We start from the raw sequence: 17150 nt of genomic DNA on the forward strand, positions 1-17150 counted from the left end.
TCTGGATCTTGAATGTTATTGTGCTGCCTTTAAATTTTTGATTACTGATGAACAAGCAATAGCTGCTAAGATACATTGGATTATAGAGGCTGCTACATTAAACTGACCTATATATTTTTAAATGCCTTGACTTCAAAATGGAAGTCAAAAGATGTTGGGTCTTTATGTGACTTAGACATCAAAGTGACTGTGGCAATGTTTGGTTTCTATTTTGTGGAATAATTTGAGTATTATTGGGATTAATGCTTTTTTGAAACTCTTGTAGAATTCTATCTAAAACCATGTGGCCATGGGCTTCTTCTTGTTGTTGCTGTTGGGAGATTTTAATTATTGCTCCTGTTTCACTAGGATTTATAGGTCTGTTTAAATTGCTCGTCTGATCTTGATTTAACTTTGGTAAGTGGTATATATTGAGAAAATTATCCATATCTTTAAGATTTTCCAGTTTGGTGTAGCATATGTTTTTAAAGTGTGTCCTTACGATTCTTGGCTTTCTTTGGTGTCTGTTGTTATGTCTCCCTTTTCATTTCTAATTGCATTACTTTGGATCTTCTCTCTGCCTTTTAGTTTCTTTGAATAAGGATTTGTCAATTTCACAGTTTTTCTCAAAGAACCAATTTGTTGTTACATTGCTTTTTGTATTTTTTTTTGGTTGTGATTGTTTTTCTTGTTTCTATTTTATTGATTTCAGCCCCAAGTTTGGTTATTTTTTGCCTTTCTACTTCTTTGGAGTATGATTTCTTTTTGTTCTAGAGCTTTCAGGTATGATGATGACTTTCTAGTGAGATCTCTCCAAATTTTTATGTAGGCACTTAGTGCTATGAACTAAATAATAGATCAATATTTATCACCCTGCACAAAACTCAAGTCCAGGAGGATCATGACTTCAACATAAAATGAAACACACTGAACTTGATAGAAGGGAAAGCAGGGAATATTCTTGAACTCATCGGCACAGGAGACAACTTCCTAAACAGAACATAGACAGCACAGGGACTAAGATCAACTACCAATAAATGGGACCTCATGAAACTGAGTACTCATGAAAAACATAAACAAAAAAGAAAAGAAAATGGGGCTGGAGAGATGGCTCAGTGGTTAAAAGCATTGGCTGCTCTTCCAGAGAACCTGGGTTCAATTATCAACACCCACATGGCAGCTCACAGATCTCTGTAACTCCAGTTCCATGGTATCTGATACCTTCACACCAACGCACATACAATAAAATTAAATAAATAAAAAAGGAAAGGAAAAAAGAAAAAAAACTCATTAAAAAACCTCCATGAGAAAAGGCAAAGGAGACTGTCAATCAGACAAAGAGGCAACTGAAAGAATGGGAAAAGATTTTTACCAACTCCACATCCTATAGACATAAAATATCCAAAATACATAAAGAACTCAAGAAATTAGATATGAAAAATAAATAATCCAATTTTTAAAATGTGGTTGTGATTGTTTTTCTTGTTTCTATTTTATTGATTTCAGCCCCAAGTTTGGTTATTTTTTGCCTTTCTACTTCTTTGGAGTATGATTTCTTTTTGTTCTAGAGCTTTCAGGTATGATGATGACTTTCTAGTGAGATCTCTCCAAATTTTTATGTAGGCACTTAGTGCTATGAACTAAATAATAGATCAATATTTATCACCCTGCACAAAACTCAAGTCCAGGAGGATCATGACTTCAACATAAAATGAAACACACTGAACTTGATAGAAGGGAAAGCAGGGAATATTCTTGAACTCATCGGCACAGGAGACAACTTCCTAAACAGAACATAGACAGCACAGGGACTAAGATCAACTACCAATAAATGGGACCTCATGAAACTGAGTACTCATGAAAAACATAAACAAAAAAGAAAAGAAAATGGGGCTGGAGAGATGGCTCAGTGGTTAAAAGCATTGGCTGCTCTTCCAGAGAACCTGGGTTCAATTATCAACACCCACATGGCAGCTCACAGATCTCTGTAACTCCAGTTCCATGGTATCTGATACCTTCACACCAACGCACATACAATAAAATTAAATAAATAAAAAAGGAAAGGAAAAAAGAAAAAAAACTCATTAAAAAACCTCCATGAGAAAAGGCAAAGGAGACTGTCAATCAGACAAAGAGGCAACTGAAAGAATGGGAAAAGATTTTTACCAACTCCACATCCTATAGACATAAAATATCCAAAATACATAAAGAACTCAAGAAATTAGATATGAAAAATAAATAATCCAATTTTTAAAATGTGGTACATATCTAAATAGAGAATTCTCAATAGAAGAATCTCAAAATGGCTGAGAAACACTTAAGGAAATGTTCAACATCCTTAGCTATCAGGGAAATGAACATCAAAATGACTTTGAGGTTCCACCTTACACCTGTTAGAATGGCTAAGATCAATAAGACAAGTGAAAGCTCATGTTGTCTAGGATGTGGGGCAAAGGGAACACTTCTCCATTGCTGGTAGGAGTGCAAACTTGAACGGTCACTATGGAAATCAAGATGGCAGATCCTCAGAAAATTTGGAATGGATCTACCTCAAGATCCAGTTATATATACTCTTGGGCATATACCCAAAGAATGCTCCATCCTACCACAAGGATATCTGCTCAGTTATGTTCATTTTGGTTTTATTCATAATATTGAGAAAGTGGAAACAATTTAGATATCCCTCAATGGAAGAATGGATAAAGAAAATGTAGTGCATTTTTACAATGTAGTATTTTTTAGCTGTCAAAAAAAATAGGCTTCATGAAATCTGCAGGCAAATGGATGGAATTAGAAAAAAATATCCTTAGTGAGGTAACCCAGTCACAGAAAAACAAATATGGTATGTATTCATTTATAAGTGGATATTTACTGTTAAGTCAATGATAATTAAGCAATAATCCACAGATCCAGGAAGGTTAGGTAAAGAGTAGGACTCTAGGTGGGAACGCATGGATCTCCTTAGGAAGGGGAAATAAGATTGATTTTGTGGGTGGACTTGGGGTGGGTTGGTATAGGAGTGGGAGGGATCAGATAGGGTGGAGGGATGGAGCAATAGTTTAGGGAGAGACAACTGGAATTGTGGGTTGGGGGAGCCAAGGGGTGTGAAAACCTAGTGCAGTGGAAACTTCCTGTAATGTATGAGGGTGAAACTAGTGAGGACTCATAGAAATGGAGGATATGGAGTCAGAATTGGCCATCTTTTGTAGCCAGACAAGGCTTTCAGTGGTGGGACTGGGTTGCATTCATTTGAGTTGTTGGCCAAGGGGGTGGGGGGGAGTCCTGGAGAGATCCATTAAACAACTCAGACTGATACTAAGACAGAGGTCACTATCTGAAAAACTGACAATGGGCTGCATTGCCAAGGACAATATCCACACAACTCATTGATCATTGAGAGGTCAAGCTGGTACCTTCATGGGGCCTTCATCTCTACTTTCTAGTCTATTTAACATAAGAAAGTACTCTGCAGGATACCAAAGAGAAACTTGGGCATCAACCTAGCCACAAAAACCTCGATCTACAATCTGTGCTTCCTGAAAGATGTGTAGGGGCTTGGTGGCACAGAACTTGTGTAAGTAGCCAACCAATATTTGATTTAATTTGAGGTCAGAACCACCAGAGGGAGCCCATGTACTTCACTACTCAGATGATGATAGCTAGGAACTGATGATACTGGATAACCCAGAAACCTAGGAAAGAAGCCAACACCACTGAGGGGAAATGAATGAAATGATTCTAATGATATTCTGCTATACTCATAGATTGGTGTCTTATCCAGGAGTCATCGGAGAGGCTTCTTATACCAGCAGATGGGAGCAAATGCAGAGACCTACAGCCAGACATTATGCAGCAAGAGAGACTACATTGGAAGTCTCCATCAGGTCTTTCCTCTTGAAGGAGCTCAGGGAATCCCTTGGTAGAGAGGAAGGAAAGACTGTAGGAGTCAGAAGAGATGGAGGTCACCAAACAACATGGCACACAAAATCAACTAAGCAGGCCTCATATAGATTTACAGAGAATGAAGCCAAAAGTATGGCCCTTTATGGGTCTGTACCACATTCTGTGTGTATATGATATAGCTGTTAGCTTGGTGTATTTGTGGGACTTCTAACAGGGAGATCAGGTATATCTCTGACTCTTTTGCCTGCTCTTGTGACTCTTTTCCTCCTATTGGGTTGCCTTGTCCTACCTAGGTATGAGGGCTTTTGACTTGTTTTAGTATATCTTGTTTTTTTCCTGTTTAGCTGTTGTCTTTTAGAGGCGTGCTCTTTTTCTGAAAGGAAAAGGAGAGAGAGTGGATCTGTGGGAGAGGGAAGGAGAACTGGGAGGAGTGGAAGGAGGAGAAACTGTGGTCAGGATGCATTGCATGAGAGAAGAATCTATTTTCAATTTTTTAAAAAAGAGAGAATTTTAAAAAGAAGAGAACAGCCTTAATTGTGTCCCATAAACTTGGGTGTGTTGTGTTTTCATTTTAATTCAATCCTAAAATGTTTTTCCATTTCTTTCTTAATTTCTGTCTTGAACAACTTTTCACTCAGTACTGAATAGGTCAATTTCTATGAGTTTGTAAGCTTTCTGCTATTTCAATAGCAGTTGTTATTAAGGTTAAATCCATGATGATCAGATTGGATACAGGGTGTTTTTACAATTTTCTCATGTCTGTTAAGACTTGCTTTGTGCCCAAGTATCTCAGTTAGGTTGTCTATTGCCGTGACCAAACACCATGACCATAAAACAAATCAGGGAAGGAAGGGTTTATTTGACTTACACTTCCACATCACCAAAGGAAGTCAGGATAGGAACTCAAGCAGGGTAGGAGCCAGGAGGCAGGAGCTGGTGCAGAAGCCATGGAGGGTGTTGCTTACTGGCTTGCTCTTTCCATGGATTAATCAGCTTGTTTTCTTACAGAACCCAGGACTACTAGCCCAGGGAAGGTACTACCTACTATGAGCTGAGCCCTCTCCTGTTGACCACTAATTGAGAAAAAGTCTTCCAGATTGCTCTCATGGAGGCATTTCCTCATCTGAGACTCCTTCCTCTCTAATGTCTCAAACTTGTGTCAAGTTGACACACAAAACCAGCCAGTACACCAAGTATGTGGTTAGTTTTGGAGAAAGTTCCATGAAGTGTTGAGAAGAAAGTATAGTCTTTTGTGTTTGGGTGATATTCTGTAAATATCTGTTAGATTTCTCTACTTCCTTTTGTTCTTAGTGGCTTATCTATTTGCAAGAGAAGGGTATTGAAGTCTTCCACTATCATTGTATGAGGGTCAGTATCTGATTGAAGCTGTACTAGAAGTGTTTTTTATGAGCTTGAGTGCCCTTGTGTTTGATGAATAGATGATAAAAATTGTATTGTCTTCTGTGGGAGCCCACAAGTGACTCAGTTTGAATCTGGAGTCCATCCTAACAAGTCAAAATGTTCAAGCTTGTTTGCTTCAGTCTCTTCAGGAGCTGTGAGAAGGTTCTGATTAGCCTGTGGGAAAGAACATTTTATCTAGCCAAGTGCATAACTCTAGGCAGGCTGCTGAGGTACAATGTAAGATAACGAAACTGTCTGTTCCTTGACTCAAGGACATGATGGGGACTTGGTTTTCTTGAGATAGTGTTTGCCTATGGTATGTGACTGTAAGTATTGTTCAGTTTGTATATGAGCAAGCTAAGAAATAAACTCAAGGCTACTCAGTATTGACTGAGAGCCCTTCTGATTCTGATTTTCTATCTCCAGCTATTCTTCTGTCTCTGTATTTTCCTAACCCTCATGTGCTGTGGGATGTCTTTCTGTACACTGTGAATTTGTTTTGCTCTGATTGGTTGATAAATAAAGCTGCATTGGCCTATGGCAGAGCAGGATAAGGTTAGGTGGCACATTAAAACTGAAGACAAGAGGAAGGGTGGAGTTGGGGAAGACATCAGCCCAAGGAGCAATAAGCAGACCTGTAACACCACAGCCATGTGGCAACATATAGAATAATAGAAATGAGTTAAGTTATAAGAGAAGGCTAACAAGAAGCCTGACCTGTAGGCCATACAGTTTGTAAATAATATATGCCTCTGTGTGTTTACTTGGGACCAAGCAGCTGCAGGAATCAGGTGGGAGAGATTCGTCCAGACTGAAGGACCAGGCAGGATGGGAGAAACTTCCAGCTACACTTATGCCCTACTCAGTTACCCCAGTTGACTCATTGACAGGCTCTGACAGTCCTCTTGATGGATTTTTCCTTAGATTAGTATTTAGTCTCCTTTCCTATCTGTTCTGCTTAGTTTTTGTTTTTGTTTTGTTTTTTTGTAATACATTAAAATGGGTACACTGGCTTTCTTCTTAGGTCCATTTGCTTGGAATATCTTTTTCCATCCTTCTACCCTGAAGTGAGGGTTATTCTTTACATTCAGGTGTGTTTCTTGATTGCACCAGAATGGATCCTGTTTCACATCCACTCTGTTAGTCTGTATCTTTTAATTGTGAAATTGAGACCATTGATGTTGGGGGTCATTAATAAACTGTTGGTTCTCATTATTTTGTTGTAATGTATTGTTTTCCTCCTTCTTTTGGAATTGGTTGTGTAGATGTAACCAACCGTCTTATTAAATAAGAAACACAGAGCCGATTCAGAGAAGAAAGCCAAGAGGTCAGAGCTAAGAGCCTCACCCTTCCTGCTTCAGCGATCCTCTTCAGTCAAGAGAACTCTCCGAAAAGGGACCTACTTCCTGTGTGTATGTCTTTATATAGTCTAGCTGTTCTGCCCTCTCATTGGTTGTAAACCCAAACACGTGACTGCCTCGTCACTGCCTGTATGTACCGCCCTCCAGGTCCTTAAAGGCATGTGCCACCGCCGCCACGCACTTGCTATGGCTCTAATAGCTCTGACCCCCAGGCAACTTTATTTATTAACGTACAATTAAAATGAATCACATTTCAGTACAAGTAAAATACCACCACATGGTTGTCTGATATTGTTTATTTCTTATGTTTTCTTGTGTGTGCTTAATCTTGTCAAGTTGAAGTCCTCCTTCAGTTTGGAATTATAGATAGAAATTGTTTAAATTTGTTTTTATCATGGAATGTCTTTCTTTGTCCATCTATTGTGATTGAAAGTTTTGCTTGATATGTTAGGTGGCCTAGTATCTTTCATCTCTTATTGTCTGTAGAACATTTGTCCAGGCTTTTAGAATCATCCTTCTGGTTTTTAGAGTCTCCGTTGAACAGTTGCATTTATTCTAATAGGTTTGCCTTATATATTATATTTTTCCCCTTGAAGCTTTTAATATTCTTTGTTCTATATGTTTAGTATTTTCATTATTATATGTCATAGGAAATTTCTTTTCTGATTCAGTCTCTTTGTGATCTATAAGCTTCTTGTAACTTCATAGCCACCACCTTCTTTAGGTTGGGGAAATTTTCTTCTGATTTTGTTGAAAATATTTTCTCTGCATTTGACTTTGGTTTCATCTCCTTCCTTTATTCCTCTTCTTCTTAGGTTTGATCTTCTCGTGGTGTCTCTAGTTTCCTAGATGTTTTGTGTGAGAATTATTTTGGATTTAACATTCTCTTTGCCCAACGAATCCATTTCTTCTATTGTGTCCTCAATTTCTGAGATTCTCCCATCTCTTGTATTCTGGTGACAAGGTTTGCCTCTGAGGTTCCTGTTCAGGTTCCTAAATTTTTCGTTTCCAAGTTTCCTTCAGTATGAATTTTCTTTATTTATTCTATTTCCACTTGTAAGTCTTGACCTGTATTCTTCACATCATTCCGTCATTTGTATTTTCATAGGTTTTTTAATGGATTTATTAATTTCCTCTTTAAGGACTTCTAACATAAGGCTATATGGAAGTCCTTATCTTGTGCTTCAGCTGTAGTGCATTTCTCAGAGTGCACTTTAGTAGGGTTGTTGGTCTCTAGTGGAGACACATTGCTCTAGCTGTGATTGTTTTTATGATAGAGTCTAGGCATCTGTTTTGGGGGGTGATTGTAATTGATTGTAATTCTAGGTGCTGATATATAATCTTGTCTTTGGTAGACATTTTTTTCCTTGCATTATGCAGTCCTCTATGGTTCTTAGGAGAGTGTTGTGGTTGTAGGTTGCCTGATAGGGAATTCTTCTGGACTTCTGCCAGATGTGGCTACTGGGGGATTCTGGGTAGAATGTGCTTCTAGGTATTAGGAGCTGACACTTGGGAATGGGGATGAGCTTGGAGTAGGGCTGAGTCAGTCCACAGGAGGAAGGAAGGCAAGTTTTTTCACCAGGATCTGCTTAGTGCAGTGGGAAAGGGGGCAAAGAGGGAAGAGAGACCAAGGCAGGTGATCTGCTACAGAGTTGGGGATAAAACTTGGGGACTGGGTTTGAAGGAGATGAGGACTATGAATATCTGAAGATCACCTACCTGCTTCCCTGGCCTATCTGCTCTGCTGGCCAGTATGGCCAGTAATTGTTGTTCAAGTCTTAGATAGCCTTTTTTTTTTTTTTTTTTTTGGTTTTTTCGAGACAGGGTTTCTCTGTGTAGCTTTGCGCCTTTCCTGGAACTCGCTTTGGAGACCAGGCTGGCCTCGAACTCACAGAGATCCGCCTGGCTCTACCTCCCGAGTGCTGGGATTAAAGGCGTGCGCCACCACCGCCCGGCTTTAGATAGCCTTTTAATAAAAAACCCGGAGCCAGATTTTGGGGTGAAAGCTGAAAGATCAGAGAAGCAGAGCAAGCCACAGCCAACCTCAACTTGCCAACTCCATGAATCCTCTGACAAAAAGCCTCTGAGTCCTCACCCAAAAGGATTTCAGCTGAACTGCTTTAATTCCTGTTTCCTCATGCCTTATATACCTTTCTTCACCCTGCCATCACTTCCTGGGATTAAAGAAGTGTGTGCTTCCCAATACTGGGATTAAAGGTGTGTGCCATCACTGCCTGGTTTGTATGTCTAATCTAGTGGCTGGCTCTATCCTCTGATCCCCAGGCAAGTTTATTAGGGTGCACAATATAGCACTAGAAGCAATTCCCAGGGAATGACTTCAGGCATTAGTGGATGAGACAAAGCAATGAGGTTGAGAGGAAGGCTGTAGGAAAATATCTGTGTGATGCTCTTGAGATGGGGTCAGAGAGGAAGGAGGGGCTGCAGCAAGTGGTTTGTTACAGATAAGGAATGGGCAACTGCTGGAAAAGAGACTGGGAAACTGAGTTTGGAGGAAAGGAGGAAGGGGGAAGATCTGGAGACTGCTTCTAAGTACTTAATATTCATATGTACCTAGTACGTATCATGCTAAAAAAGCATAAATACACATTTGCATGTTGAAAATGTACCTTTGGGAAGCTTTGGGCAGAAAAGAAAATGAATCTTGAATTTTAAAGACTTATAATAGTAGAACATTCCATGACGATGCAAACACTTAAGAGGGAGAGACAGAGACAGAGGGACAGGGAGAAAGAGAGATAGAGAGAGACAGGGAGACCAGCAAAATTAAACAGCTGGTTCATAATGCCAGCTGTGAAAGACTAGAAGTGCCTACAAACTTCAAGTATGATGGCCACTCAGAGGTTGAAAACTTTTCCAAAATAGTGTATACAGCCTTAATTTTAATAGATTCTTTTTTGGATATGAAAATATGTATGAAGAAATTCTATTGTTTGATGCAATTTAATACAGATTGTAAAAGTCAATACCCAACATTTCTATTTATATCTATGGCTTATAGAAATTGGGAGGATTGTGATGTCATATCCAGAAGGCACTATCATCATTCTAAGCCTTCTGATACTCATTAAGACATATAATTAGTGTACTTCTGAAATGTGAAATTATTCTGGATTTGAATATTTCTTTCTAATACATTCAATATTAGCAACAACTGAATGAAATATTTCATGGTGGGAAACTATTTCAGATTTTTATACATTGTAGAATACTAGACAGAAATATAGCAGTAGATGTTATAGAGATAATAGGGATGAAAACTTAGATAAAATTGAACTTTGAGTGTTCAGTATACAAAGCAAGTAATTTCTCACAATGTCTTATATTTTCTAATCAATGATTAAAATTAATTAATTAAATTCTTGTACTTTTAGATTGAAAATCAATTTGAGATGTTGAAAAAATAAAGTAGATGTTAAAAAACAAAATGTTATAGAAAGACAAACTTACAGAAGTTCAGTGACCCTATAAAATATAGTGCCAACAGATTATTAGATGTGTTAAAAAACGGAATCTACCCACATCTGAAAGAGACATAACTATACCTTCAAGGAATTTGTTTTGTTTTGTTTTCTCTATGTAGTTTTTGGTGCCTGTCCTGGATCTTGCTCTGTAGGCCAGGCTGGCCTCAAACTCACAGAGACCCGCCTGGCTCTGCCTCCCGAGTGCTGGGATTAAAGGCATGTGCCACCGCTGCCCAGCCAAGGAATTTTCAAGGGAGAAAAAAAAGGTATCTATCTCTAACTGAAGATAAGAATTTGTGACAGTGTTTGGTCTTGTTTAAGTTAGCATAGTCCTAAGACTTCACCATTAGTCAATACTGCTAAACTTCTCATAAATGAACTGTAAATTATAAATGTTCTTTTAAAAAATAATTATTTTACATCCTGACTGCAGTTTTCTGTTGGAGCCCATCTAGGTTTCCTGGTGGCTATACCCAGCAGAACTGCATAAAAGGTTGATTGGACCATGAACCTGGGTACCAGGTGACTGTAACTAGCAAGGGGAAGGTCTTTTGCTCCTCCCCTTGGCATTGTTATAAAAAGCCCTTTGGAATAACATTCTAGGCCAGTGGATAAGGATCCAGGGCCAACCAAGTCTTCCTGTGTTTCTCTCTGTTTCTCTTCCCTCTTTATTTCTACCTAAGTCTCTTATTCCTCATTCCTCAAGAGTTCCTGGGGTAAATAAATGTGGGATCTGGTCTCCCACAGTTTCCCCTACTTCCTCTCCTCTCATTCCTTCCCCAGGTTCCCCTCTATACCACCCACCCCCAACCCACTCCTCCTCTGTTTCTATTCAGAAAGGGGCAGGCCTTCCGGGGGTATCAACAAAGCATGGCATTATCTAATTGTGGTAAGACTAAGCACCTCACCTTGTATTAAGGCTGGGCAAAGCAATTTAATATGAGGAATAGGTTCCCAAGAGCCAGCCAGGGTTAGAGACAGCCCCTGCTTCCATTGTTAGGAGTCCAATAAGTAGACCAAGCTATACAACTATCACAACTACATATGTACAGGGCCTAGATCAGTCACATGCAGGCCTCCTGGTTGTTAGTTCAAATTCTGTGAGTTCCCATGATCTCAGGTTAGTTGTTTCTATAGGTTTTCTTGTGATGTCCTTGACCCCTCTGGTTTGTTCAATCCTTTCTCCCTCTCTTCAGGAGGATTCCCCAAGCTCAGGCTAATGTTTGGCTGTGGGTCTCTGCATCTGTTTTTATCAGTTACTAGATGAAAGTTCTCAGATGACAATTGGGGTAGTCACCAATCTGATCACAAGAGATGGTCAGTTTAGGCTATGTATCCACTATTGCTAGGAGTCTTAGCTGGATCATCCTTGTAGATTTGTGGGAGTTTTCCTTGTACCAGGTTTCTACCTGACCTTGAAATGCCCCCCTTTCCAGCCATCTCTTTCAGCACTCTTCTTCTCCATCCACTCCTCAACCCAATCCCTCATGTTTCCATCCACACCGGCCCCTAGTCCACCCAGGAGATCTCTTCTATTTCCCCATTTCAGGGAGATCCATGCGTTCCCCCCTTGAGCCCTCCTTGTTACCTAGCCTTCCTGGGTCTGTGGATTGTAACATGGTTATCCTTTACTTTACAGCAAATATCCACTTGTGAGTGAGTACATAGCATGTTTGTCTTTCTGAGTCTAGGTTACCTCACTCAGGATGATTTTTTTTTCTAGTCCTGTCCATTTACCTTCAAATTTCCTGATGTTGTTGTTTTTCTTACATTCCATTGTGTGACTGAACCACTGTCTTCAATAACAGATATGTAGAGATATCACATCAAAATGAAATGATTTATTTTCTCTATCTCATGGTATGAGTACAAAGGCCAAGTAAAGCACAGGAATTATGAGTCCAGAGTATGGGAATTTAATCAACCTATTTTCACACAATTATGTGCCATTTCTCCGACTAATACATTCATCTATATTTGTTCTAGAAATAGCTCACAAAAATATATATTTGATTCTAAATTGCAGGTTTAATCTTTGTCCAGTGAACCATTCATTCTATATCAAGTTTAATATGAAGATAATTCCTTTTTATTTTATTTTTATTGATTCTTTGGGTATTTCACATATGCCCCCCAATCCCACCCATCACCTAGTCCCTCCACACCTACCTTCCACCCCTGTAGTGTTCCCTCAAAGGAAAATTAAAAAACAAATAATAAAGATAAGATAAAGTTAAAAAGAGGAAATAGTAATAAAAGGTAAATAAAGTAAAAAAATACAAATAAGATTATCAATTTCAATAAAAAAAGACAAGCAAACAAACAAAACAACTACAAAAGACCACCTTTTTCCTCCATCTTTGCCTTTCCATCATCTTTTTCATTTGTCTTAGTGGCATTAGTAGCTGCTTTGTATTATTGAGTATACTCTTCTGTGCAAACAGCTTTCCTTGCAAATGTTCATTGTGTAATGTGTTATTGGTCAGGTTCAAGGCCTCTGGCCTCTGGCACACCATCGACCCCTGAACCCTATTGAAACTTCCCAGATATGACCACATGGCTATGGCTCTGCAGGATGTTGGGGTATGCCAGCTCAGAGGCCTGGATATGTACCTGGGTGGTTGCTGAGTTGGTCAGCCCTGGCCTCTTGAACCATTCCCCTCATGTGAGGGGTGAGGCCACCTTTCCCAGGATTGTGGTGAAAGGTGGAGCCATCTTTCCCAAGTGTGAGGGGCCAGCCCTCATATTAGGGGCAGGGCCAGCTTTCTCATGCCAGGGTCATTGGGGTCTGTTATCCCAAGACCATTGGCAAGGGCTTGGGTTAGCATTCTGGTGAGGTGGGGATGGCCCTCCCCTAGCCAGTGAGGGGCAGGGCCAGTGAATGGCAGGGCCAGCTCTGTTCAAGCCACCCTGATCTGCATGGCCCTGACAGCAGCATGATCCTTGGTCACCAATATGTCCTCAAGTGTTGGCCCAGACCTCAGGCATCTGCATTTCCTTCAGTGGTAATGTGAGCCACAGACATTGACACTGACCCTACTCTTTCCTGTGCCTCTCTCTTACCATATCTTGGGTCCTCCAAAATCTCTATTGTTGATACTAGTCAGCTAGTAATTGACTCTGCCTCCAGATTCAAGGGTAACTTTATTAACAGTTTCAGAGTATCACAGTGCCATCAAAAATCCCACAACACATACACATAAAGTGCACAAATAAAAAATAACACTCTTAGCCTTGTGTCTGTATATATCACTCCACATTCAAAGTAATGTAATTATCATATCTACTTGGGTCTACTCTTCCTTATACTATATGAATAAACATGAATCTCTGTACTAGGTGTTCTTCATTTCTAAAATTTAGAGGCTATAATTTTTTAAATAAAAATTTCAAAGTTATTAAAGCAAAATATGATGTACAAAAATGCATATACAGATTATTTGTTATAACTGCTACAGAACAACAGAACCTGGGACTTGAATATTATCTGTGGAGCCCAAGAGTCTGGGACCTATGGAACCAGGAACAGCTATTGTCACCAGAAGATGCTAGTGAACTCTTAATACAGTAACTAAAGGTCCACACAGAGCCAGTGGACCTAAAAGTCCTGGGACTTTTATGCAGACAGGGACTCTGTCCTCCTGTCCAGTACAGAAAGCTAAACTATTTCTAAACCTTTGTTGTGAAATTACAAAAATTTCCATCTTAACAATTCCAGCATTCAAATTTTCCTTCCATTTGTTTCTGCATTTGTACTTGCACATCCTTGATATAGATATAAGTGAATTTTTTTAAGTTATATTGAATCATAAAAGACCAAGCAAAGTCGAACAACTCTGAACAGAAATAATGGACCAGGGAGTATTACCATTCTTAATTTCAAATTATAGTATATAGCCATAGTAGTAACAACAGCAAACTACTGACATAAAAGCCAACATACAAATCAATGGAATAGTATTGGGAACCCAGATATAAGTCCACACAATTTCAGTTGTCTTTATTTTTGACAAAGATGCCAAAAAATATACACTGCAGAAACAAATTTTTCAGCAAATGGTGCTGAGACAACTGGATTTAATCATGTAAAAAAATTAAATTCTTATCTTTAACTGTGCACAAATGTCAACTCTAACCGGATCAAAGACCTCAACATGAGACCTAATACCTTGAAAGCTGTAAAGGTAAAAGAGGGAGCAGGCTTCAACTTATAAGGCAAGGATGCTCTGAATAAGAGTCTGACACCACAGGAAATAAGACAAATTTATAAGGAATGGTATTCAAGTGGAGGCAAATGTTTGTACAAAATTTGTATAGATATTATATACTTACAGCATTTGTGTTACACACTAAAAGCTGTTGATGCCAGAAACTGAAGGAACAGAGAGAATAAAGGAAGTTATGAACTGTGATATACCCTCAGGCACAAGGTCACATAATACAGGATTGACTTTTGAAATTAACTGATAAAGTAAATATACATAATAATCACTACATAATATGAATGTCTAATTATAATTTCTATTACTTAAAATAAAATATTTTATGAATCACATGAAACATACTTCTATTTTATATGCAGTCATATGTTGTTTTGACTGTACTATTCTTTAACTGTCACAAATTACATTATTTTTAACAGTTTGGTAAAATCTCATTGTCCTCTTTTTGTTTCTAGTATCAAAAGCCTGAATGTCTGTGTGTTATAAAGAAAGCAGAATTTTTTAGTTTATAATTTTTTGGGGCAAAGGTACCACCTCAACACTGGTGAGGGCCTCATGGTAGTTGCCCTTACAATGGTGGGAGAGAAACCCAAGATATTTGGTGAAACAGGAACCAAGAGGATCCAGGTTCAATTTCCAGAACATAAATGGTGGCCTACACCCGTCTATCATTTCAGTTCTAACACCATCTAACACTCTCTTGTGGCTTCAGGAACACATGTGGTGCCCTGACATGCTCGAAAACAAAAGATCCAGACCTGTAAAAGAAATGTCAGTTGTCTCTGGTGAACATATTTTGGTTGAATTTCCCATCTCTAGGGCACCATGTCAGTAAATATAATTATAGAACTCCTAATAAATGACAAATTTACATAAGAAAATATGGTTTGGCAAAGTAATTAATTGTATTATATTGAAGTGTTATCTTGTACTTTGTAGCACGAATCTTAAAAGTTCTTATTAATCAAAACAAATCCGGAGCCAGGTATTGGGGTGAATGCTGGAAGATCAGAGAAGCAGAACAAGCCACAGCCACCTTCCTTTGCCAATTCCTCAGCTGATCCTGTTTCCTCAGACTGGAAGCTTCTGAGTCCTCATCCAAATGGCTCTCAGCTGAACTGCTGCTCAAAAGCTTAAAAGCTTAACCAGCTCTAGTCCCTGGTTTTCATGCCTTATATACCTTTCTGCTTTGTGCCATCACTTCCTGGGATTAAAGGCTCACTTCGTGGGATTAAAGGCGTGAGTCACCATGCTTGGCTTTTCCAGTGTGGCTTTAAACTCACAGAGATCTGGATGGATCTCTGCCTCCAGAAGGCTAGGATTAAAGGTGTGAGTGCCACCATTTTCTGGCCTCTATGTCTGCCTAGTGGCTGTTCTGTTCTCTGACCCTAGATAAATTTATTAGGGTGCACGATATATTTTGGGGAACATAATATATCACCACAGTACTTAATATTTTCAAAATTTTTAAAAATGACTTTCAATAACTTTTAAATAGATAATAAACAACTTGTAAGCTTATAAATGATACCTTCAGTAGGAAAGGGAAAATTATTTTTATTATGTGTCTAAAACACATCTTTTGCTAACTCCACTACACAAAGTCAATGATGGTTTCTTAATGTAGGCATCAATAGCATCTTAAACCTCAAAGAAATATACCTATACCAAAGCACTGTATTTGTGGAGGAAGAAAGGAATGGAAGACATTTGGTGATATTTAAAAAGAAAGGAAAAAGGGTCCAGAAAAAGACAGGAAGTAAAGAAGGAAAGAGATGCATTTCAATGAAAGTACAGCGGTATCTAATGCTTTATGGATTCAATATATTGCCTATTTCAAAACAACAAACATAGAGAAGTGGAACACTTTTTCAGCCTGTGAAATCCACATTGCTTTTTCAACAACAGAATTGCCCTATTGACAGAAAAGTTTTACAGGTGTCATTAAATTAGAATTAATGACAACTGAATTTTCCTGTGTTGGACTCAGCTCAACATGGAATAAAAAAGAAATTACAATTTGAGAAAGGTAGGGACTCTGTTTAACAGTTTCTCTGAAGAAATCCCCAAACACCATGGCTTATGGCATTTGATGAATTTAATGATATGCTCTCAATTTTACAATTCCATGTGAGGTTATCAGAGAGGGATTAAGAAGCTACAGAAATCTGAATCTTTTAAATTGAAAATAAGACAGTCTTTCTCAAACAGGCCACTGGAGGAATTTCAATCAAACCTCTTGCCAGCTGAAGAATTAAAAAAAAAAAAATGAAGCTGAGAGGGAGGTCATGCCCTGCCAACTTGGAAGCTAGCTGTGTGAAGCCATAATGTTCAATATAGTTTGACAGAAATGATATTTACTCTAGTCTTTATCAATAAGATACAAGGAAATAAGCATTCATACGTTTCCCCTTAGGCTGCATGTGACATAAACTACAGGCGCCTCAAAGTTATTCAGGGCTAAAAAAAATCTCCAGGAGTTGACCAAAAGGAATCCCTACCTCTTTCAGGGAGATTGCCTCTATCATTGGCTTGTGGGTATGTCTGTGGGAGCATTTTCATTCTTTTCTTTTTTTATTAAAAACTTTTAATGCAATATATTTTATCATGTTTTCCTCTTTTTCCATTCCTCCCAGATCTTCACCACCTCCCTACCCACCCAGCTTTATCTTTTCTCTCTCTTCCTCTCTTTAGAAAAAAAGACAAGAAAAAACCCACAAAAATGAGAATAAAAGCAAACAGGCTAATGACCAATAAAAAAAAATGCCCAAAGTAAAACAAAACAAAAGGTCCATGAAAAT

Source organism: Peromyscus californicus, unplaced genomic scaffold (genome assembly GCF_007827085.1).
Source record: "Peromyscus californicus insignis strain IS unplaced genomic scaffold, ASM782708v3 Scaffold_4__1_contigs__length_199733344, whole genome shotgun sequence".
NCBI lineage: Eukaryota > Metazoa > Chordata > Mammalia > Rodentia > Cricetidae > Peromyscus > Peromyscus californicus.